The sequence below is a fragment of the Balaenoptera borealis genome, assembly GCF_965194805.1.
Source record: "Balaenoptera borealis genome assembly, chromosome: 11".
In the NCBI taxonomy this organism is placed as follows: domain Eukaryota; kingdom Metazoa; phylum Chordata; class Mammalia; order Artiodactyla; family Balaenopteridae; genus Balaenoptera; species Balaenoptera borealis.
The window spans coordinates 87,315,246-87,340,586 of NC_138868.1; the positions used below are offsets into that span (position 1 = coordinate 87,315,246).

The 25,341-nt window shown below is 43.3% G+C and overlaps 1 long non-coding RNA gene across 1 annotated transcript in view; it reads right to left on the reverse strand.

The window, feature by feature from the left end:
• Positions 1 to 750: 750 nt before the first annotated feature.
• LOC309606495 overlaps positions 751 to 25,341 on the reverse strand; it is a 29,316-nt gene continuing 4,725 nt past the window's right edge. Inside the window, exon 2 of the long non-coding RNA XR_014231889.1 lies at positions 751 to 25,341. This is a non-coding gene — a long non-coding RNA (uncharacterized lncRNA).

Sequence of the window (25,341 nt, forward strand, 5' to 3'; positions counted from 1 at the left end):
TCACCTATAATCTTTAAGGAGATGCTTCTCTCCTTACCACTGCTTTGACAACCTAAACATCTGCTGTGAATGCCCGGAGCCTCTCAGAGAGCGAATCCTCTTCTGAAGAGATGTCTGATGGGTCTAAACCTCAGCATGTAAACCGCCAGCTTCTGGTCCCCAGCCGAGGAAAATCGATCCCATTCCTCTTTGAGGAGCAGTGGTGTGAATATTAGGCAGTTTCTGTTTAATGGGGTCCCTAGAATTTGTGGGAAGAGTGGCTAGCTTTCATCTCTCTGGTGCCCAGAGTTCACCAGGAAAGGCCAAAAGGGGAGAACAGAAAGGGAAAGGAGGGGACAGCACTCTCCTTTCTGCTGCAACTTCTCTAAAAGTTGAGGATTCAGGGCATGTGGGGGAAGGGCCCCAACTGTGAAAAACAGTTTGAAGAACTGCCAGGCTGAGGTTTGCCATCTTGCTGGCAACTCCCGGGCTGAAATTGAGGTCCTGTTCCTGCCACCACGGAGGCGGAGGATAAGCATTTCTTTTCTCTCTTTTTTTTTTTTCTTTTTCCTGTTTTTTTTTTTTTTTTTTTTTTGATTTATATTGTTGTGTTAGTTTCAGGTGTGCAGCAAAGTGATTCAGTTATATATTCTTTTTCAGATTCTTTTCCATTATAGGTTATTACAAGATACTGGATATAGTTCCTTGTGCTATACAGTAGGTCCTTGTTGTTGATCTATTTTGTTTAATTTTTAAAATTATTTTAAAAAATTTTTTATTTTTTAAAATTTTTACTGGAGTATAGTTGATTTAAAATGTTGTGTTAGTTTCTGCTGTACAGCAAAGTGAATCAGTGATACATACACATAAATCCACTCTTTTTAAAATAATTCTTCTGCCCATGTCGACGGTCCCAGTCCCCCAGGGATGCTGACTTAGTGCCGGGTCATCAAATCCTGGACTTCTCGTGGAGGATCTCATGGGAGGCAGGGACTGTCACAGATAAGGCCAGGGAGGTTGGCAGGGGACAGGTTTGGAGACCGTCTCATGCCAAGCTAAGGAATTCAACTTTATCCTCTAGAAGATGGAAGACCATTGAAGAGTATTTAGCTGAGGAGAATTGCAGTCAGATCGGTGTTTTAGGTAGGACAACTGTGGCAGCTGAGTGAGGATGAATTTGAGGGGAACAGGACAGGTCAGTTAGGGATCTCTAGTGATAATTCAGGGGCTTCCCTGGTGGCGCAGTGGTTGAGAATATGCCTGTCAATGCAGGGGACACGGGTTCGAGCCCTGTTCTGGGAGGATCCCACATGCCACAGAGCAACTAGGCCCATGAGCCACAACCACTGAGCCTGCGCGTCTGGAGCCTGTGCTCCGCAACAAGAGAGGCCGCGATAGTGAGAGGCCCGCGCACCGCAATGAAGAGTGGCCCCCGCTTGCCGCAACTAGAGAAAGCCCTCGCACAGAAACGAAGACCCAACACAGACAAAAATAAATAAATAAATTAATTAATTAACAGAAAGATTAAAAAAATAATAATAATAATTCAGGGAAGAGCCTCAGGACTCGCATATATCCAACCACCCATTGGACACTTCCACTTCCGTTTCCCACAAGCAAAGAAAACCTTATCCTGCTTCTCCTAAATTCCCTATCTTGGTGAATAATTGCCCAACCACCCTAGTTAGAAACATGGTAATCATCCTTGATACCCTTCATTTCTCTCTTTCCCCATATTCTATCACCATGGTCTTCTAACTCCAATATTTCCCTCCCACTCCATTCTTAAAATCATCACTGTGGTTCAGGTCTTTGCCATCTCCTCCCTGGACTTTTTCAATAGCCTCCTGAACGTGGAAGTAGTGGTCCTTAGAGGGTCTGCTCTTTCAAGAAGGGCAAAGGAATAAGAAGTGTCCACCCTGGGTTGCAGATACAAGCTCCTGAAGAGGAAGTCTAATCTGAAACCAACAGGCTAGGGTAGGTGCCCATCCCCTGCTATAATAGCATTTTTCACGTTTTGTTGATGTTATCTGGTTACATATCAGTCATTCCCTTGAGATCAGACATCAGCAAAAGATGGACCAGATCTGGCCTGCCACCTCTCTTTGTAAAGAATGTTTTATTGGAAGAAACCATGTGCGATTATTTGCATATTATCTATGGCTGTGTTTTAGTTGAGTCGTTGCAACAAAGATTATGCGATCCACAAAGACTAAACTATTTGCCACCTCGCCCTCTACAGAAAAAGTTTGCCAACCCCTGCTCAAGCCTAGAAACTTGTCAAGGGTGAGAAGCTGTGTTTCTGTAATTGTTGTATCCCCGGGATCTAGCCCTTTGCTTAGAACATAAATATGTGACTTGTATGTGTGTTACATGAGGGGGACAATACCACGTGCAACTCGATGGTGTTGAGGAGGACATGTTGCAGCCTGATTTCCATATGCACAGGAGCAGATGTTGAGGCTGCCTCTTTCCTTCTCAGATGGAGGCCTCCAATGTAAGTTACTCCACTGTTATTCTTAACAGTGCAAAGCTCCATTTAATAGTAAAGTCCCAAACACCTTGACTCATCATGCCCTCTGGGTGGCACTGCCTGCAACCCTTAGACCCTAAGCAACGCCACCCATCCTTCAGCCAGTGGCTACAGATCCTGGCTACTGTTAGTCCCAAATGAGGACAAAAGTTTGGAGACGCCTATAAGGGGCTTCGTACATTTTTTTATAGTTGTACTGCTTTCAGTAGGTTTTGACAGTTGAGTCTAATTTGGGGAGATAGATAATGGATTTAGTTGTTACTTTCTAGAAGCAAAGCATTAATCTAACACGGGGGCCCCAGGCCTGTCTGCTGGTGACCGGGCACCATGCTGGGTTCTTTTCCTGCGTTGTCTCTGCTCACCAGTTTTGCTCACTGCTGTATCCTATCTCTCTAGAACTCTGCCTGATGCATGGTAGATGCTCAACAATTATTTGTTAATGAAAGTTCATTTGAATTGTTTTATATCCTCTTTTTTGCCTCCCTGTGAGCTATGCCTCACTATGCCCCATTTTACGGATGATTAAGCTGGGCTGGGGAGATTCTGTAACACGGCTGGTCAATGTCATGGGCACAATGTAAATCCAGATCTTTTTGTCTTGGAAGCCTGTATTCTGTCTGTAACATCAAAATTCAGACTGACAGGAGCTCCATTTTGGACCGAACATCCTCATTTTCCTTTTTACAGGATCAGAAATGTATAGGAAATTCCCAGGCCACTATTTCCCAGGTTCCAGTCACCATTATGTGATTTCAGAAGCTGGGTCTTCAAGAGCCAAAGTGAATTCTTTGCCTAAAATCGGTACTATGGCCCCGGGGATTTCTCTGTTGCCTGTGCAGATTTTGGCATATTCTCTGAAATTTCTGAGCCACAACCCCTCTCCCATGCCACTGGAGAGAATCCTGTGCTCACAAAGGCTACCCCGTGTTCCATTCAAGCACAATGAGAATCAGGCAATTGAGCTGTACACCGGCTTTTCAAAAGGCTCCAGTATAATGTGGCGATTGTGTCATGGACAACAATAATAAAGAAAAAAACTCCCAGCCAACTTTTTTCACATGACTGGAGAGAGAAAACAAGCAAACACAACACGGACCGAGCCTCCCCCCACTTTCCTCCCCAGAAGGCAGGTTCTAGAACCACTGCTTGATTCTCTATGTCACAAATCCGATGGTGATTGGAAATTTCCTGCTACTTAGTGCAGCAAGGGAATCTAATTGGTGATTTTCATTCCCTTGGCTCCGAGCTCTATTTATGGCTGAACTTTGGTGTCACATCCATTACCAAAATATATCATTAAGTAGCAAAATCCACCTCAGCAGGTGAGATTAAAACTGATCATGTGGAAGTTTTTACTTGTGTTTCTACCCAGGCTGAAAACCAGACTTTGTGCTTTTCCTCTTCCAAAGATAATCTTCACGTTAACGGACTGCAAAAAGCAGCCTGCCAGCAAAAAATAAATAACTAAACATTTATTAAAGCCTCAATAAGTAGTAATTCACTGAAGATAAGATTCTTCCTCCTGCAAGTCTAAACGCCTTCTAGAAATTATTTCAGAACTCTTCCCCTCTCTCATCCACACTCTTTGCCATCTTGCTTTGCATCTGGTTCTTATCTGGTTTCTCTTGCCTTCAGGATCTTGGAATGAATTCCAAGCCATTTTCTAAGTGACTCTTGAAGATCAGGGAAGGCTTAGTTTGTAAATGCTGGAAGGGAGGCTGATGGGATAGAAATGTGTAAATTGCAAATTCTGGGTGGTCTAGATGCTTTCCCAGCCTAGTGAGCTCTCCAAAGTGCCACTCGTGCTCAGAGCTCTTCAGAATGTCCTGGTTTGGGGAAGGAAGAGAGAAGCAGCCACGGGGAAACCACCACAAGTAATGTTTCCAGTTCATATTTCTTGTTGTACTGGAAATCCGTCAGCAACAGGAGACTGCTTCCCCCTGTTCTTAAACATAGTCCTTAGATCAAAGGACAAGAGAGTTGGAAGGAATCTTGGAGATTTTCTTGTCCAATCCCTTCATTTTACACATGCTTAAAATCTCTTCCACTTTAAATTAAAGCTCTCCCATTACTGGGTGTTGTTCTCCAGTCACCTCCGTAGCTTTCAATTTCCCTTCATTGCCAAACATATTGAAAAGTAGCCTAGATTCCCTCGCCTCCTCCTTCATCTTTCCACAATCCATCTTTTACATATTATTCCTGGAAACTGCTTGTTGCAAAGTCATCAATAACCCTCCAGTTGCCAAAACCAATGAATGCTTGCCAGTTCAATCTTGCACTGTGCCCCTTGGATGCTGCTCACAGCTTCTTTGGGAAACTCTTCCCCGCCAGCTCCAGTGACCGCCTTCTGGTTCTCTTGCTTCCCTGACAACTCCTGCTCAATCTCTTGCTGGTTCTTTCACCAGGTCTGGAAACACAGCTTTCCCCCATGGCTCTGTCCTTGGCCTTCTTCTCTTTTCCTCTGTGCATTCTATTTGGCTGATCCCACCAGGTCCTATGACATCAACCATCTCCTCTATGGCTGGCTCCCATAGGTATGTCACTAACTCAGATTTTTCAGCTCCAAGCAGTGTGTCTTACTGCCATGGCATCTTCACCTGGCTGCCTCGTAGGCACCTCGTACATGACTTGTCAAGGATAGAAATCAGTTGTCCTCTTTCCCCATCCAGTCTTCCCTTCAGAGTCCTTGTATCTCTATCAGTGTATTCAAGCCAGAATCTGTGGGGTGACCTAACATCTGCTTCTCCTATGCATCCCACACCTAATTTTTTCTTAGACTTTAATGAAAGCACATTCATTAGCTATTCCATTTTCTTTTAAATTTATTTTATTGAAGTATAGTTGATTTACAATGTTATGGTAATTTCTGCGGTACAGCAAAAGTGATTCAGTTATATGTATATATACATTCTTTTTCATATTCTTTTCCATTATGCTCTATCACAGTATATTGAATATAGTTCCCTGTTCTATACAGTAGGACCTTGTTGTTTATCCATTCTATATGTAATAGTTTGCATCTGCTAATCCCCGTGCCCACTCCATCCTCCCTCACGCCCCTCCCCCTTGGCAACCACAAGTCTGTTCTCTATGTCTGAGTCTGTTTCTCTTTCATAGATAATTTCATTTGTGTCATACTTTAGATCTCACATAGAAGTGATATTATATCATCCCACACCTAATTAATCACCAAGTTCTTCCAATTCTTCATTCTATGAATCTTTTGGCTCCTGCCCTGCCACGCTTTCTATATCTTCCCTGTCCTATTGCAACACCTTCCCATTGATCTCCCTGGTTCCACTTCCTGCCTCTCCAACCCATCCTCCATATGCAGGTCAGAGTTGTCTTACATACACTGATCTGATCTGGCAACTCTCCTGTTTAAAAGTCCTTGATGGTTCTTCATTGTCTGTAGGATAAAATGCAACCTCCTTAGCCAGACATAAAAGGCCCATCATTATTTAACTCCTCTGTACTTTCTAACCTCATTGCTGGCCACTTGTACCCTCTTATAGTCATTCCAAGTCATGATCAGTTTCTGGCATCTTTCATGCAATTCTCACCCCTGCACCTTTGCATATGTTCTTTTTTCTGCCCTGGAGGCTATTGACTCCTTGGTAAGTACCAGCTCATCCTTGAAGATTGCTCAGACATCTCTTCCTCTGTACACTCTGCCTTGATCTCCCTCAGGCACAGTTAATTTCTTTGTTCTCCATATTTTTATAACATTTTGACTATGTCTTTCTTAGCATTTACCCAGCAATTTTGTAATTGTTTATTTACAAGACTGTTTCCCCAGCTAGAATGAGCTCCTTGAGGGTGAGGACCTTGCCTTTTCTATCTTTTGTATTTCTGATACCTGGTAGATCCTCTATAAATACAATTAGAAAATGAATGAGAAAAGTGAGGTTCAGAGAGGTGAAGTAGATTTTGGATTTTCCCAATCACACAGCCAGTCAATGGCGATTTCTGGGCTGGAACTGTGATCCTCTGACTCTGGACTTGTGTCCCATTTACCACAAAATGACTGACTGAAATTCAACTCCCTACTGGGGTGGGGTGAGCGTGGGTGGGTATAGGGCACTGGACAGACTCATCCACTGATATCAAAGGGGATATAATTCAGCAGGCAGAACTGGCATCTGGAGGGGATCTGCAGAGACAAGAGTGACCAGTGCTCTGGGTTGTCAAAGTTGGGGGAAGGCACAGGAAGAGATAGGTGAGCCTTAACTAGGAAGCATAGAACCACTGCAGAGAAGCCAGGAACAGACAACATTCAGAAATCCAGGAGGATAGGGACTCAGTGAGGTGGCATCAGATAAACTTATCAGAAGGACTCTGTGTTAGGGCTTTCCAGAGAAACTGAACCTATATGATGATTGATACCTAGGTTTAGCTCTATCTATCTATCTATCTGTCTGTCTATCTGTATCTCTATCTCTGTCTAGAAAGAGATTTATTATAAGATGTTGCCTCTCTCAATTATGGAAGCTGACAAGTCCCACTATGTGCCATCTGTAAGCTGGAGTTCCAGGAAAGCAGGAGGTATAGTTCAAAGGCCTGAGAACCAGAGAGCTGAATGGTACAGATTTCAGTCCAAGTCTGAAGGCCTGAGAACCAGATCACCAAAGGCAGAAGATTGCTGTCCAGATCAAGTTGTCAGGCAGAGAGTGAATTCAACCTTCCCCTACCTTTTTGTTCTTTTCAGGCCCTCAATGGATTGAATGGTGCCACCCACATTGGGGAGGACCATATGTTCCACTCAGTTCCCCAATTCAAATGCTAATCTCTTCCAGAAACACCTGCAGAGACATACCCAGATATCTGGGCATCCCGTGGCCCATAAGATTATCCATCACAAGTTCCTATTTTAGCTGCCAGATAAAGTCAGAGTCCTGGTCTTAAAAACGAGAAGCTTAGACTGATCACCAAGAGGACTTGGGCACAGGTAACAGGACAGGAAGCCAGTTACCAGAATCAGGTTACAAAGTACAGAAGACAGGGAGGGAGGCTGAGAATAGGGGAGGCTATCACACCCTTGCCTCTCAGCTATGTTACACTCTAAAAAGCAGGTGTTTTCAAAATAGACAATAGTAAACATCTCCCGAGGACTTTCTCTCTATTTTTCCCTGGGTCCATTTTCCTTTATTTCCAGTTGCATTTCTGTTTACTAAAAACAAGCTGGTACTGACTTGGGATGATTGGCCAGTGTCCCTCATTTTGCACAGAAGAAGGTATCTGCTCATGCAGTCAAGGTGTATTTAGAGCTTGGAAAGAGGGCAGCTCTGCCTGGAGGGCTTCTCAACGGTCCTTGGTAGCCTGTGTCTGAGAAGATGACCTTGGGCTGGGCTTCAGATCCACACATCTGTTTGCTTCTGACCTGGCCTCAAAAGAGGTATTAAAATGTACTCCAACTCTTTATCTTTCCCATCCTGATTAACCAAAATGTTTAATAAGTAACAGGGATGTTTCCAGTAATTTAGCACTTCATTAGTAATTTGTTCTATTAAAATATGTATCACCCAAATCAACTCCATTCAGACAACATTTTGCTGCCTTCACAAAAGATAATGACTTCTAATTCCCATTACCTGAACAGCTTATAAACCTTCTAAGTGGTTTACTATTTTTCATTAAGGTTTATCACAGACAGATTTTGGACCTTGCAAAAAAGTAAATAAAGCCCATGAAAACTGAACCAGAGATAAGCAAGTAAAAGTGAATAAACACACTTAGAAACCCCCTTAGGGATACTACATCATGACTGTGCAGGAACAGCCTTTGTGTTTTTGCATAAAACAAAGTCCACTTCTTGTTAAGTCAGGGAATTTGAATTTTGCCTTTTCAGATACCTAAGGCAGCTGGAAACTTCATCTCTATTTCACAGAGATGAAGGCTTATAAAATCAGAGAATGTTGTGAGAAGGCGTCGAAGTATTTCATAATGCAGATGAGAGGAATTTTGAAGTCAACAGACTGTGTTTGGGACAGAATGGTTCACATGATAGCCTGTCCGATCACTATTAATGGGTGGTGAATATGGTGCATCCACATCTCTACAAATGACCTAGAGACTGTCATACAGAGTGAAGTAAGTCAGAAAGAGAAAAACAAATATCATACACTAACGCGTATATGAGGAATCTAAAAAAATGGTATAGATGATCTTATTTGCAAAGCAGAAATAGAGACACAGACATAGAGAACAAACATATGGATACCAAGGGGGGAGTGGGGGTGGGATGAATTGGGAGATGGGGATTGACATATATACACTACTATGTATAAAATAGATAACAAATGAGAACTTACTATGTAGCACAGGGAACCCTACTCAATGCTCTGCAGTGACCTAAATGGGAAGGAAATCCAAAAAGGAGGGGATGTATGTATACATATAGCTGATTCACTTTGCTGTACAGTAGAAACTAACAACATTGTAAAGCAACTATACTCTAGTTTAAAAAAATAGTGAATAAGGTGGAGATCTCACCCGTGGTTTGTGGCTTGACATTGACTTTGCCTGTTTGCCTTTCTTTTTGTATCTGCTCCACAGTACCCACTACAGCACTGAGCACATAGTAGGTAGGTTATGCTCATTTGTTTGACTCCAGATTGCTGCTACCTAGTATGCATTGAGAACACACCATGTGTCAGTTGCTGTACAGAAATGTTCAATGTCACCTTATTTATCCAGTGATTGGAGCTTACTCTTTTAAATAGCAAAATTTTGCTATTTTGCGTTAGCCAATTTTGACAGAAATTATTCTCTAATATAATGCATATTTCTTTGTCTGCTTCCAGAGAGAAGACAGAATATGACCCCTACATTTAAGGGTCTAGATGGAAAGCAGGACTCAAGGTATGAAGTGATAGCAAGAATTAAAGGGAGAGCAGGACGAGAGGCACAATGGAGGCGAAAGGAGAAGTAACCTGCAGCCATGTGTTCATTCCTTCACTCAGCAGATATTTGCTGAGCACCTACTATGTGCTACCACTGTGCTACAGACTGAGGATTCAGTGATAGGCCAAGCAGACGTGGTCTCTGTCCTCCCAAATCCTCCAGGCTAGTGAGAAAATCTGAGAAGTGAAAGCACCATTCTAATGTGGTGGGATACATACTGTGATGGAGAAAAAGACTGAGGACGTATAAAATGAGGCAGCTCAGAGGAGCATCCTGAGGAAGGAACGAGCATGGCTGCCCATTCCACTCCTCAGTATGTTAGTGAGAACCGACTAGATTCCTGGGGTGAACAGATGTGAGGGACACTGCAGAACTGCCATCTCCTGTTCTCCAAAGAAATGTGTAGGACAAGAGATAGGCAAACATGAAGATCACAGGGCAATGGAGATACAGCTTTACTTTTCCTGTGAGAGCAGTTGACGCTTCTAACTGGATCAATGTGGTGCAGAGTGGAAGTGCTTCCCCTTTAAGGTGTGCTATGCTGTGATTTAAGGAAGGTGAGGCAGGTGTCTTCATAGAGCCCTTTATCTGACGCTGACATTTTTTTAAATTACCGTATAGTTGATTTACAATTGCGTTAGTTTCTGGTATATAACAAAGTGATTCAGATATATATTCTTTTCATATTCTTTTCCATTACGGTTTATTACAGGATATTGAAAATATATATATATATATATATATATATATATATATATATATATATATATATATATATATATATATACATATATAAAGTAGGACCTTGTCATTTATCTATTTTATATATAGTATTTTGTATCTGCTAATCCCAAACTCCTAATTTACCCCTCCTCCATCCCCTTTCCCCTTTGGTAATCATAAGTTTGTTTTCCATGTCTGTGAGTCTGTTTCTGTTTGTAAATAAGTTTCTTTGTATCATATTTTAGATTCCACATATAAGTGATATGATATGCTATTTGTCTTTCTCTGTCTGACTTACTTCACTTACTATGATAGTCTCTAGGTCCATCCATGTTGCCGCAAGTGGCATCATTTCATTAGAGTTTTCTATGGATATATGCACAGGACTGGGATTGCTGGATCATATGGCAACTCTATTTTTAGTTTTTAAAAGAATCTCCATACTGTCCTCCATAATGGCTGCACCAATTTACATTCTCACCAACAGTATAAGAGAGTTCCCTTTTCTCCACACCCTCTCCAGCATTTGTAATTTGTAGACTTTTTAATGATGGCCATTCTGACCGGTGTGAGGTGATACCACATTGTAGTTTGATCTGCATTTCTCTAATAATTAGTGATGTTGTGACTTCAACATTTTTAAAAGCAGTGTCTCAGCTAGCTATTTCTGCATTACAAACCACCCCAAAGCTCAGTTGCTTAAACCAGTAGTATTTATTCTGGTTCCTGAGCTCCAGCTGAGTGGTTCTTCTGGTCTTGGCTGGGCTTATTAATGTGCTGGGCGTCATCTGTGGATCAGTTCACCAGCTCTGGTGATCTTGACTGGTCTCTGGCACGTTTGGGGGTTTGCTGGTTATTGGTTGATCTGGGATGGCCTTGGTTGGGGCAAGTGGTTGGTTCACATGTTCTCTCATCTTCCAGAAGCCAGCCTAGTTATATTCATATGTGGTGGCAAAGTTCCAAGAAAGCAAGTGGAAGCATGAAGGCCTTTTGATGCCTAGGCTCAGAACTGACATACTATCACTTCTGCCATATTCTGTGGGCCAAAACAAGTCAGGTCGTGCAGACTCAAGGGTGGGGAAATACCCTTCAGTTTTTCACGAGAGGAGCTACATAGTCATGTAGCAAAGGCATAAACTAGGAAGCCACTTTTGCAGTCAATCTACAACAAGCAGCAACTTTGAAAGTGCTGGAAAACCCAGTGTTTCCCTGGTATCTTTGTCACAGCTCATGTCTCTGGTGTCCTCTGGGCCTTGTCATGACTGTGTACACCTGATTCTGTGAAAAGGAACAGACATCTGGCCCCTACAACTTTCCTCAGCCTCCTTTGTAGGGAGTTCTGTCTTCCCACTTGCGTGCAGTGGAAGTCAGCCAAACCAAGAGTCATAAGGGCAAACGCCCATTAAACAACTCTGGTCAGCTCTACTGACCATAGTCATCATATTGATCACTGATATTGATAGATCTTCCCTGGTCAAGAGACAGATCCATTGGGACAGAATGGTTGGCAGGTCACCACATCCAGGGAGAGTGCCGTGTGTGCTGATATACCTTTAATGAACATTTAATACAGTGCTGCATGCTTGAATGAGTTTGGGGTCACTGCTAATAAAAACCTGGGCTCAAAAGTCTCATATATTTGGCATAAATGTGCCACCAGGCATTGAAATACCATGAGTCCCATTCTCACTTCAAGAAATGAAAACCAGTTTTTCTTAGGTGAAGATAAGAATCTTTCTTCTTTGTATCTTCTGATACAATCTTTTGTATTTTCAAACTCTGCCCCTTTCAGGGTTCATGTTTTCTTGACTTTGCATTGGGAGAAAGATTTCCTTTTCTTCCTCAGTTTCTGTTATAGAAATCGGAGGAAGGCTATTGTGAATAATGTTGCAATGAACAAGGGAGTGTAGATATCTTTTGAGATACTGATTTCAGTTCTGTTGGATATAAACCCAGAAGTGGGATTACTGTATTATATGGTAGTTCTATTTTTAAGTTTTTGAGGAACCACCATACATTTTACATTCCTACCAACAGTGCACAAGTGTTCCAATTTCTCCACATTCTTGCCAACATTTTAAAAAAATAATAGCCATCCTAATGGGTGTGAAATGATATCTCATTATAGTTTTGATTTGCATTTCCCTGTTGCTTAGTGATGCTGAACATCTTTTAATGTACCTGTTGGCCATCTGTATGTCTTCTTTGGAGAAATGTCTATTCAAGATCCATTTTTTTTTTTTTTTCTGTATTTGTGCTTTGGGTTCGTTTGTCTTTTTTTTTTTAACTTCTTTGTTGGAGTATAATTGCTTTACAATGGTGTGTTAGTTTCTGCTTTATAACAAAGTGAATCAGCTATACATATACATATATCTCCATATCTCCTCCGTCTTGCGTCTCCCTCCCACCTTAATAGGTGTTTTGTTATTGAGTTGTAGGAGTTCTTTGAATATTAATCCCTTATCAGATTATTCACAATAGCCAAGGCAAGAAACAACCAAAATGTCCATTGATGAATGAATGGAGAAAAAATGTGGTATATACATACCTGGACTATTATTCAGTCTTAAAAAGAAGGAAATCCTGTCATATGCAACAACGTGGATGGACCTGGAGCACATTATGCTAAGTGAAATAAGCCAGTCACATTTGTAAGGACAAATATGGCATGATTCCATGTCTATGAGGTATCTAAAACAAACTCATAGAAGCAGAGATTAGAATGTTTGTTGCCAGGGGCAAGGGTCTGGGGAAATAGGAAGTTGTTCATGGGTATACAGGTTCAGTTATGGAAGACGAGTGGGTTCTAGAGATCTGCTTTATAAAATAGTGCCTTTAGTTAATACTATACTGTGCACTTAAAAAAAATTGTTCAGAGGGTAGATCTCATGTTAAGGGCTCCTACCAGAAAACCAAACCAAAACCAAACCAAAACAGAACCCTAAAGGGACATGAGGTAACTTTTGAAGGTGATGGATATATTTATTACCTCGACTGTGGTGATGGTTTCCCAGGTTGATGCATATGTCCAAACTCAACAAATTGTATGCATTAAGTATGTACAGTTTTTTATGTATCAATTATACCTCAGTAAAGCTATTTTTAAAAAAGGAAACCTGAGAAAGGGCTCTGATGGGACACTGGCCCTGGGTGCCTGCCATGGTCCAATCAACTGCCTCCAGGGGGTGGTACTATTGCACTAACTGGACATTACCTATGGCAACCTGTGTGTGGAGGAAGGATCAGTTCCTGACAAGATGCACGGGGATGAGTGTGGGTGGGGGTGGGGATAGAGGGTGGCTGGTTGGGAGTGAGGGTAACAATGGGGCAGGGAGTAGGATCAAATAGTATTTTTCTAGTTGAGATAGTCCGATTTATTCAGACTAGCTTGCAAGTGCCATTAGACCACACAGACAAGTTTATGAACAATTAAATTATAATAAAATACTAAAACAAAAGCTATCTATGGTATTTACTATATCTTTGATCATAAATATTTAGATACTCTCAGAGTCTACAAGGAGGCAAAGATGAATCACTAATTACATCCTGAAATGTGCTTTCCTGAATGTTCCCCGCTAACAGCTTTCTAATTTGTTGCTTTATATCTTTTCAATGAATTCTATGTTAAAATGGTTATTTGAGATTTCTGATTTGTTGAGTTGTGGATTGATGGCGGTTTATCTTATGAGCAGAGTTGACCTATTGGCAGGAATCTTGACATGCCACATTGCAACAGAGGCCTTTGCCAAGGGCCATGTAACTCTCCTCTGGCCCTCCCTACTTTGATTCCCCACTCACTCAGCTCAAACCATCCCATGAGCTCTCAGTCCTCACACGGCCCATCTGTCTGTTGTATGGGTGGACTCTAAGGAAAAGAGTAAGAACATTATGGCCCAGCTTTATAGAGGAAAACAAGCTAATTATTGTCCCAGCGGATAAATACTATATTACCCATTCTGTGGATAGTGGTCCAAAGACAGTGTACGTAATAAATGAGAGGAGCAAAGAACTGCTGCTTAGGGACTTAAATGCTCCAACTTCTAAAGACTCTCACTGCTCGATGAAAATATCTCCAGTGCTTGACTCCGAAAGAATTCTAGAAAGTACAAGTCTCATGCATCACATTCGGAATTTAACTCCTTCCCAGCTGCCATTTTCTTGAGGCCAGCAGGTTCTCTGAAGGTCTCACTGCAATCTTTTCCTCCCATCTCCCTGTTGTCACCACTCTCTCCCAGATGTTGCTAGTTCCAGGACCCAGCTCATCTATTTGACATTGGTATTTCTTGCTGAGAGATGGCAAGTATAGGTTGTTGGGTTTGGCAGCAGCAGAATTGTTCTGAGCAGAGCTGGTATATGCCTTCTTTGTAACTTCAGCCCAGGGAGGTTAAAAAGCAAACAAGCAAGACAGCCAGCACTTGCTCTTTTCTCCTGCTTCTTCTTCGGTACATAGCTTTCCTGAGTAGGAGTTGGGTCTCCCATTGCCAGATCATCCAGTGAGAATTCACGCCCCTTAATATTAATAGAATAAGCATTTGCAAGTCAGATATTTTTTAGCATAAGCAAAGCACAGGATTTTCCTGATAAAAGGCTATTCTTGGCTTACCCTGGGTTAAGATCTTTCTTGATTGGCACAGAACTGTTTCTGCTATCTCTTCATGTGCCTGTTACCTGTCGTGGAAAGGGTATAAATACTGACACGTAAGCTTGTAGTTCAGGCTTTTCTTATGGCACTATTTCACCTTTCCCTGGTACTAGGAAGGCCCCCTACTCCCCATGCAATTAGCATCAATGGGCTGCTTGCTGTCATTGTTAAATGGGAAGCAGAGGAACTGCATTGGTTTTCTGCTGTTGTGTTTCCTTATTTTCCCAGGTTTGCGCCCAGAACATAAGACCCATTCTAACTACTGCTGTTAAGCCCTGATTGCTGTGACACATTATTAAGAACAACAAAGCCCTTTTGTTCTTTGCTCTCTCTGAGGGAACAGCCAACTCAGCCCTCCCCCGTGGAAGTCAGATGCTCTTGGTCTGCCATTTACACATACTTTGACTCCAAAACCATGCATTTGAGCTGAATGAAATAGTCTGGGGAAAGTTCCGTTGTAGAATGTTTTGATGCACTGATTTGGTTCATCCCATTTTATTTCAACAAACGTTTGTTTAAGACTTATCCTATGCCTGACTTTGGGGTTGCACAGAAAACCAAGTCACCATCCCTGTCCTCAAGGAACTCACAGTCCGTGGTAGAGAAAGAGAGATAAATAAAGTAAGTTAAAGTGAGTTTGAAACAACCTACCACAAGGAACACAGAGGTTACTATGGAAGAAAAGGTGGGAGCACTAAGTCTACCAGGGTAAGATGGGAGATCTTTCTAGGGACAGTGATGATAGAACCAAATTTTAAAGAGGTAAGATTCTTGAAACATTTATTCATTCACTCAACAAATATTACATTTCCGAAGGGCGAGGCACATAAGTACTCCAGTGAGTAGGTGGATAGGACCTGAGAGCAATTGTTGGTGGATGGAGAAATGTCAGGAAGAGGAAAGACCATGGAGAGAGGCATGGAGAGCTGAGAGGAGGGGCATCCAAGGAATTGCTAAAGTCCAGGAGTGTAGAGGAGAGTGATGAGGCAGGGGATAGAACATAAGGGGTGAGGACTCAGTTCTAAAGAGTCTTTAGACTGAACCTTATTCTGAGGAGGAGGGGAACTATTAAAGGATCTTAATAGTGACATAATCAGATCTACATTTTAGCAAGACAACCCTGTCCTGTTCAAAGAACAGAGTGGAGACAAGACTCAAAGAAGGAAAATTAGGAGACTATTGTTGTAATTAATGGAGTAGAGCAATGGCTTGGGTCTGAATAAAGGCAGTGATATTGGGTTGGACAAAAGGGCATACATGTGAGACACATTTAGGGTTTAGAAATGATAGTCATAGCGGGTGGGGGAGGAGGTGAATGGGACGGCTTCAGGATGAGTTCCAGTTTTCAGACCTGCATGACCAGCTAAAAGAGAAGACTTGCACTGTGTTGGAGAAGCCTGGAGGAGAAGAGGATCTAGGGAAGAAAGACAGTGAGTTGTGTTTTGAACAACTTAAGCATAAAACACCTTTGAGGATGTCTTTTAGGCAGTCAGAAATGTGGGTCTTTAATTTGGGAGAAAGGCTGGGCTGGAGGTATCGTTTGAGGAATCACCTCCTTAGGTGGTGATCAAAACCAAGGGCGTAGATGAGAACACATGGGAGAGCCTGTGTGGGAAGAAAATGCAGGAAAGGAAGAAGCATAGGGCAGAAATATTTAAGGGACAAAGGCAGTTGAAAAGAAGCCAGCAAGGAGATCAAGATGAAACAGAAATGAGAGAACCTGGAGAGGCAGAAGAGATCATTCTTTCAGAAGCCAAGGGGAAAGAACATTTCAAGGAGATGGGAAAGCAGAAAGAAAGGTTTAAAAATTTTTTTAAAGGAGGTAGAGAGGAAGAAAGGAAGGGAGGGAGGGTGGGAGGAAGGGGCTAAGCAGGAAGAAGAATAGAAAGAAGCTCTTGGACTTGGCAATTAGGACATCACTGTTGAACTTGGAAGAGGTTCAGTAGAGTTTCAGAAGATACAGAGATTCCTTCCTAGTTCAAAGTGGTTCATGAAGATTTTCCTTGCAAGAGGCAAAAACCAAATGAATGAAAAACCTCTTTGATTTAGTTCTTAAAAACAAACAAACAAAAAGGCATACCTGCACCTGTCCAGTTTTGTTCAAGCTTTAGCAAATTAGTGTGGCTCAATCTGCCATTGGTTCATGATTCAGTGCAATTCATCTGTGACCTCCTGCCTTGCCGTCTTCTACATCCTTATGTGGTGGTGGCTGGTCCTGGTAACAGACCTTCTCTGCAAGACCCTCCTCTTCTCCTAGCTGGTTGAACTTGGGACTTCAGCAGCTGATCTTATCACTTTAAAGGCAACCTTCTATCCACAGTTCTCCTTACAGAATTTTCCAGCTCACAGGAAGCCCACTTCCAAGAATAATACCATGTTTCTTCATCTTTCTGTTTTGTTTGTTTTCTCCATGTGTAGGAGTAAGTTTTAGGGCTCTTGGTCAGAGGTATTTTATAAAGTAAATTGGGAAGGCACAACATAGAGTACATGGGGAAATCTGTCAACAGGAAAGGAAGGAATAGAGAGGCAAAGACACTGCAAATAAAGAGCCACAGATTACGTGGAGCTATGGAGAAAGTGGAAAATAAATAAGAAGGAGGGGGAAAGGATGGCACAGAGAAATATGAAAGTGAAGGTAAAATATTATTAGGGACACATAGTAGGTGCTTCTAAAGTATTTGTTGACTAAATGAATAAAAACAACGCAGGGGGAAACATGGGGCTGTTGTAAAACTTGCTTCTGCTGTGTTTACACTTTATTGTCCTCTGCTGATGGGGACCCTATGCCCTCTCCTGTTTGCAATCCAGAGGAGGCCCCAAGCTGTGGGGTAAACCCTGCTCATCCCAGAAGGTGGGATGACGTGTGTCCTGAGCAGTGTGGCTGCTGCCCAAGCCTCCTGTATTGCAGTGATGCTCTCCTTTTCATGCTTATTGGCATATCACCGATTCAGATGTGCTGGACCCCAGAGGGTTTCTAGGTAGTAAATAAATGACCCCTCTGAGTTTGTACTTGGCAAAGACATGACCAGGTTGGCTATCTTTGGAGGCCAGTGAATGAGATGCCCCAGGAGTACAGTAGAGCTGTCGACTCAGAAACCTTTTCGTTGTTCAGAGAAAAATATCTGCACACAGATAATGTGCTGATCCTGGGTTCATCCAGTTGCTAGAATGGACACTGCATAGCTCACCCCACATCCAGTGGGCATGTGAGGAAAAGTGTTCAGCAAGGGTTACTGTCTGACACACAAAAAAATACTGGGAGAGGAGAGGGGAAGCTGGCCCGAGGCACCGCTGGACCCGGGAACTCACATTCCATCACTACCTCTTGACTAGTTTCCCTAATTATTGGCACTTTCTCTGAAATGACATCTCCATGAAGAGGTGGCCAGTGGCTGACAGGCCCCAGTTAAGATCCATCCAATATCATAACCAGACAGGGAGGCAGCTCTTCATCTAATCTTCAGTTAGACAATCCCTCAGGAAGGATCATGACCAGCCTAGCTTGGATTATATGCCCGTCCACAGACCAATCACTTTGGCCAGGGAGGTGAAGTTCTGTGATTATCCCATGTTGGGCCAGGTATCCACATCTTAATCCATCATTAGCCAGAGAGGTTCAATCTCATAAGAAGATGTCAGCCGTCAGCCGTTCCCAAAGGCTGTTCGCAGGAAGAGAAGTATCCTTGTTCTTAACAAAGTGCCACCTGAAGAAACTCTTTCTCTTCTGGGTATTGGTTATATGTTTGTGAGGAATGAGGCTATCAACGCCATTCTGCAACCATGAGGGGAGTCAGCCAATCATAGAAGGGGGCACATCTGAGGACATGGCAGAGACAGGGAGCTAGAGTCTCTGGACGGATCCAACCCAGACACTTGCCCTTCCTTGGCCCTTTGAGTCCATAGCATTCCTTATTCTTTAGACCAGTTCAAAGTTGGTTTTTTGTTTCTTGTTTTTGGTAACTTGCAGCCAAAAATTCCCTAACTGTATGGGGGTGATTGAAGAGTGGTTCTAGAAAAAACTAAGAGCTGCTGAGCAGCCAAAAGAGGTCCACTAAAGCGAGGATGAGGAGAACGCTGCCCGGAGGACATCTACGGCCATGCTTAAGTCTGAAGGAAGAGCCTTGGATTTTTGTTGATGTTCAGTGGAAGATGTGGGCAGGGGAGCCAGGCGAGGCCTCCTCATAGTTACTGACCCTCACGGCAACTCCTGACTACCATCCATTGTCAACTCTAAGAGCGGGACCCTGGACCTGAGGGTGAGGAGTACTGGCTGCATTTCATGCTAACTGTTGGTCCTTGGGGCCAGGCAGGCCAGGGTCTTCCTTCTGGACAGTGACCTTTGGGGAGGTGAAGCTGGTACCTCAGGTTGGGGGCCCCATGCCTTCTATCCCAACGCCCTTTCTCTGCTTCTGTAGGTTAGTGTCCTGCTTGCTGTAGGATAGGTTAGGGTTAGTGTCACATGGAAAGAGGGTTTTGTGAAGTGAGGGCACCAGAAAAGGCGCTCTCCGGGGATGGAGGGCAGCAGGGCGAGTCTCACATTAGTTGGAAGACTCTAGCTTGGCCAGTTGCTTGGGAGATTCTTCTTCCCCAGGTGCCAGCTTCTCTCCAGACCTTGTGGCCTAGAGAGCCGTCTCACCTCTCTCTCTCTCACCCAAGCCTCAGGAAATCCCAGGCCCAGGGGACAATGCTGTCTTGTTCCCAAGCTGTGATTTCTGAGTGGCCTCTTGTTTGGGGGCCCAGGGAGCAAGAATAACAGGCTGGGAAGCAAGGAAAGAACTGCTCTGGGAGCTGGGCTGCAGTTTCTTTGTGTTCCCTGCCACGTGCCCCTCTAATCTAGGACAGAGGGCCTGCTCCCAGCTGGGCATTGGAAGGGGCCCTGGCCTTTGGGCTCCTGGGAAGTAGGACCAGAGTAAGGAAGAGCAGGAACCTCACGGGTCCTTCAGGGCAGCTGAGGATGTCTGAGTGTGAGGATTGTTCAGTCTGACCTGACTGGTGCATGTGTCGGCGTGAGTATGTGTCCGTGGGTGTGAATGTGGATGACTCTATGAAAGTATGTATTTGCTCTCTCTGTGACTCCTTGATTATGGGTGAATAGAATTAGAACCCCAAATTTGGTAGGTCTTGTTTGTCAGAAATAGACCTAAGCTTATCCAAGCCCAAATGGAATTAGACTACCCGTCTTCGGCCTTAGGACTTTGTCCTACAGTGGCATTATCATGAACCGACTCAGTGTTGTACGCAGGCTCCTCAGGCTTGATGGATAAGTCCTGGTGTATGTGTGTTGTTTGTGTTGCTTGTGTGTATGCACTTAACAGTCCATGTGCACTAGCCATGGTTTGTGCATGATCTGTTGTAGGCATGCTGGGCAGAGCTTAGCAGAGACCCGGTCACATATTAATATAATAAAATGTGTGGACTCTTCCTTAGACGATGGACTAGCCTCCTATCCAGGCCTCCTACCTTCAATCTTTTCATGCTTTCTTTCAGGGCTCCCTGCACTTTTCCACCAAAATACCCCACATATGGTGGTTCTCAATCCTGACAGCCCATTAGACACTGCTTCCCGGGCCCCATCCTCAGAAGCTTGAATTTAAACAGCCAAAGGTAGCGCCTGAGACTTGGCGACTCTTGAAAATTCCTCAGATGACCCTGATGTACAGCCAGGGTTGAGAACCACAGGTTAAAGGAAGGGGACCACGAACCCCTCTGCTCTGGGCCTGGCCTATAGCTGCTCACAGCCAGGGTGAGATTTCTTGGACTTCGCTTGTTTTTTATCAAACATTCCTGTGATTTTTGCTAAATAAATGTAACACGTTCACACTATAACCACACTATTTTAAATTACTTACCAATGAGTTAAATTTCCACTCCAAAACGGAGCACCACGTTTTTGCCGTGCCTCTCATGCCAGCTCACAACCCCATGCTCCCGGGTCTACATGTACCCCAGGAATGCAAACCAGGGCTGACTTACCTGCACCTGCCACAAAGCCTTTCACCTACAAATCTTTGGGATGTGTTTGCCAATATTTACCAAGGTAAGAGGTCAGTTTTCCTAAAAGTTCCCTTTGATCTTGTCTTTGTTCAAAATGTATGATGGCTCTCCATTGCCTGGGACACTGATTCGGAAATAGAGTAAAGATGTCCAGGTGGTACAGGAAATTACATTGGGGGTTCATTAACAAATTTTTTAAAAAAGTAGCTATGTATATATTTTATGCATATTGGATAAATACAAATAGGACATAAAACTGTGATTATTATATTATTATTTCTTAGAACAAGGCTAAGTTTTAAAAAAGGGGGTGGGGCGTAGTTGTAAATTTGATTTTAAAAAACCCACTATGTCAATAGTAGTGCTTGGATGTATGTGTCCAAGTGAGAAGTAAATGACTAAACGATGGCATTCACGGCCCATCTAGTCTGACCCTGACCAGTGCTTCCAGCCTTATTTTTTCTTCCTTACCCAAAAGGGCTCTCTGCTTTGTCAAAAAGGCTTACAAATAGTCTCATATATAGAGGTCCCATAAAAACATGAACTCTGGTATAGAATTACAAACTTGTGGTTACCAAAGGGGAGAGGGAAGGGTGAGGGGGCATGGGATTAACAGATACAAACTAATATGTATAAAATAGATAAGCAACAAGGATATGTTGTAGAGCAAAAGGAATTGTATCCATTAGCTTGTAATAATTCATAATGGAGTACAATCTGCAAAAAAAGTGAATCACTATGTTGTACACCTGAAACTAATATAATGTTGGACATCAACTATCCTTCAATAAAAAAAAATAATAAAATGCAAAAAAACCCCAAAACAAAAACATAAACTCTGGAACTATTCTACCTGGTTAAACCAATGGTTCATCCAAGTCCAAGAGGAAGAGGCACATACTCCACTTCTTTTTTTTTTTTAATAAATTTATTTATCTATTTATTTATTTATGGCTGCGTTGGGTCTTCGTTGCTGTGCGTGGGCTTTCTTTAGTTGCGGCGAGCGGGGGCTACTCTTCATTGCGGTGCGCGGGCTTCTCATTGCGGTGGCTTCTCTTGAAGCTCTAGGTATGTGGGTTTCAGTAGTTGTGGCACACGGGCTCAGTAGTTGTGGCGCATGGGCTCAGTTGCTCTGCAGCATGTGGGATCTTCCCAAACCAGGGCTAGAACCCGTGTTCCCTACATTGGCAGGCGGATTCTTAACCACTGCACCACCAGGGAAGCCCCAGACTCCACTTCTTGACAGGGGATGTATGTGACAAGGCTCTGAAAGAACATACAAGATGGATAAGATTGTCATGGCCATTTTTGGGAAATGTAATCTGCCACAATCCATTTCACGGATTTCATACACACTTCATGATCTTATATGCACATGTAGGTGAGGTTTAGGATAAACAGGCAAGAAGCACTCTTCTCTCCCTCCCCTTATTCATATCCAGCTTGACAGAAAGGCCTCAATTCAGGGGGCCTATTGGGCCATATGTGGACAGGGCTTTGACCTCTTCCTTCAGACCTGTGGAAAATGCTAGGGACGCAGACAGTCTGAGCAGGAGCAGATGAAGGAACACACAGCGATCTTGCCTACACTGCCCTGCACACCAGTCCTCCAACCCTCTTCCCCTTGCCATTGCACTTTGGCTCCTGGAGTAAGTTCCCCCGGTCCTCCACATCTCTCCTTTGGCCCCATGCCTCTAGGGGGAACACGCCAAAGCTAAGGGAAGAGGGTAGCCACCACAGGACCCTTGGGGAGTTAGTACAACACAGTGATTAAGAGTGAGGATCCTGGAGTCAGATGGACTTGGGTTTGAATTCCAACTCTGCCAATGCTGTGGCTTTGGAAAAATTCCTCAGTTCTCTAAGACCCAGTGCACCATCAGTTAAGTGCAGGTAACGGTAAGAGCATTTCCCTCAAGAGTAGTTGTGAGGATTAGATGAACTGATGGAGATAACACTACTCATCTGTGAGAGTTTGTGGGAAGGAGAGGGAGACTCTTAGAACTGGAAGCATCTTTGGTATCATCCAATAATAATAATCACACTTATTGAGTGTTTGCTGTATGCCAAGCACTTCACGTACATTGACTAACTTAATCTCTAAAAGTTTCATGAAATGGGTATTTTAATCTCCATTTTAAAGATGGAGAAAGGGCCCAGAGAGTTTCAGTACATTGCCCAAGATGGGATAGGTTGGATTTGAACCCAGGTTTTTCTGACTCTGGCCTCAGAATGGTTCTCACCTTGGACAGGGCTTCTTAACAGTGAGAGTGTGTCTGGGGCCCCCGTGGTCGCTCTGAGTGACAGTGAGGCTGTCAGGCGGTCAAGGCCGAGTTTGCTCTTTCACAGTTCACTGCAGATGGTGCCAGGGAGTCATTGGCCATTAACCTTGAGGTCACGGAGAAACATAGCTGCTGTTGTTCCAGGATGCAAATGTGCTTTTTGGCACAGTGGTCTTTAACTCTCCCATAATATATCTTGTGCTCTCTCAGCTCAGGGCCTTTGCACATGCTATTCATTTATTCATTCAGTAAACATTTTTGAGCCCCTCTTGTATGCTAATCACAATGATATGTGCTGGGGTAAGACCACTGGACAGGATGAACAAGTTGTGTTCCCTCTTGGAGTTCACTTTCAAATTGCAGAGGTAAAAGGGAGACAGAAGATATTCATGGAAACAAAAGAGTGAAAAAGATAACCCCAGATTTGGGATCTGTTAATCACTAAGAAGAAAATAAACAAGGTAATGGAAAAGGGAATAGTCTGGAACACCTCCCAGACCTAATTATCCTTTAGGGTGTACCCAGATAGCACCTCTTCTGAGAATCCTTTCTGGTCCAACAAGTCTAGGTAAGACATTCTCCAACGTGCTACCAGGGCATCTGACTTACCACTGTCATGGCATTTATATTTGTTTGTTTACTTGTCTTCTCTCATACGAGCCTGTGTGCTTCCTGAGGACAGGGACCAGACACTGTCCCCAGCACCTGGAAGGTGTCTGACACAGCAAAGGTGTTTGATTATTATTTGTTAAATTAACAGATGGATGAATGGATAGATGGATGGGTGGATGGATGGACAGAGGGATGGATGGATGGATGGAGGAATGGATGGATATGTTTTTCTGGGTGAGACATCAAGGCTATTTTTAGTGCAATTATGTCCTCAAGGTTGTGTGATCTGATTGCATTCTTCCAAACTGCTGCTGGCTGTCCTTTTTTTTTTTTTTTTTACATATTTTCGGATTTTAATGAATGAGAATGATTTGCACTGCAGCATATGGCTACTTTAATTAAGCAAAAGGTATCATTTTAGTAGCATAATAAATAGTGTATAATTTATCAGGTCTCATGTGTATTTTAGAAGTATACCATGTGGGCTGTATAAATCTTTCTGTATTTGGGAGGGGCGGAAAGAATGCCTATTGATCTGATGCAAGACAGTGCATGGAAAAAATGAGCTGAACATCTTGGTTGGCCCCCGAAGAGGCAGTTTTCTGTGCTGGGGTCATCTTGACACCCTAAAAAGCAGAGGAACTAAGACAGGCGAGTGGGAGTGGGGAAAAGCCACCAGCTAGTGTTGTAGAATTAAGAGTAACCCTCTGTTTGTTCCTCATGGAACAAAGCACTGAAGAGGTAGTTCTCCATTGAAAGAGGTGCTGCTTGGAGAGTTGGAAAGAGGCCCTGGGCTCCTGGGCTTTGTTGCTAAGCATTTGCTCAGGGCTGGGGAATTAGAATCCATCTGGGAGAAGGGGCAGGCTAAAAATAAGGCGGGGGAAAGCAAGCTTATCACGTGGCACAATGGAAACCCAGTAATAGTGAGATATGGCAAAGAAACACCAAACAGGTTAGAAATAGACCCTGACATAGCTATACAGATAGACAGATGGGCTGGCTGGGTCCAGGACCTTTCAGTGAGCTAGATGCCTCTGACACAGAACAAAAGGTGCCCAGGCTCTCCAAGAATACTCAGCACTGTGATGAGGGCCTTTCCTGGGTCAGCGCTCCCCTTCACTAGAGACAAGGGCAACTGATCCCTGTGCTATGGGACTGGGATGCCCAGATGGGGAGTCACCAGGAAAATGAAACCAGGGGAAAGGGCTGCTCTAAAAAATGAATTTTCCCCTACGGAACTCATGGACACTTTCTGTAAACAAACTGACCTGTTATTTGCCCTCCTCATGCCCTCCTCAGAGAAGGATTCGTGGAGAAAGTGGACAGAGAACAGGGTCTGGTAGGGTGAGTCACATCAGACAGATGGAAGGAGTGGGAGAAAGGCATTAGCAGAAACAGAGGAACAGTGTGCCACGTAGCATACCTTTTATTACATTTTATATGGACCCCATGTGGGAGATATCAATTCTATTTCTCCATCATCTCTCTATCTATTCCAGAGGCTGCAAGGAGACATATGTTTGGGGACAATGAAGAAACCTACCTATCTGAGCAGAGCATCTATGGACAGGGCAGATCAGCCTATTCTGATTTCATGCACTTTTGAAAAGTACAAGGAAGTGAGATCAAAAAGTAGATTGAGAAGAGATTGTAGAAAACCTTGGAGGCTTTAT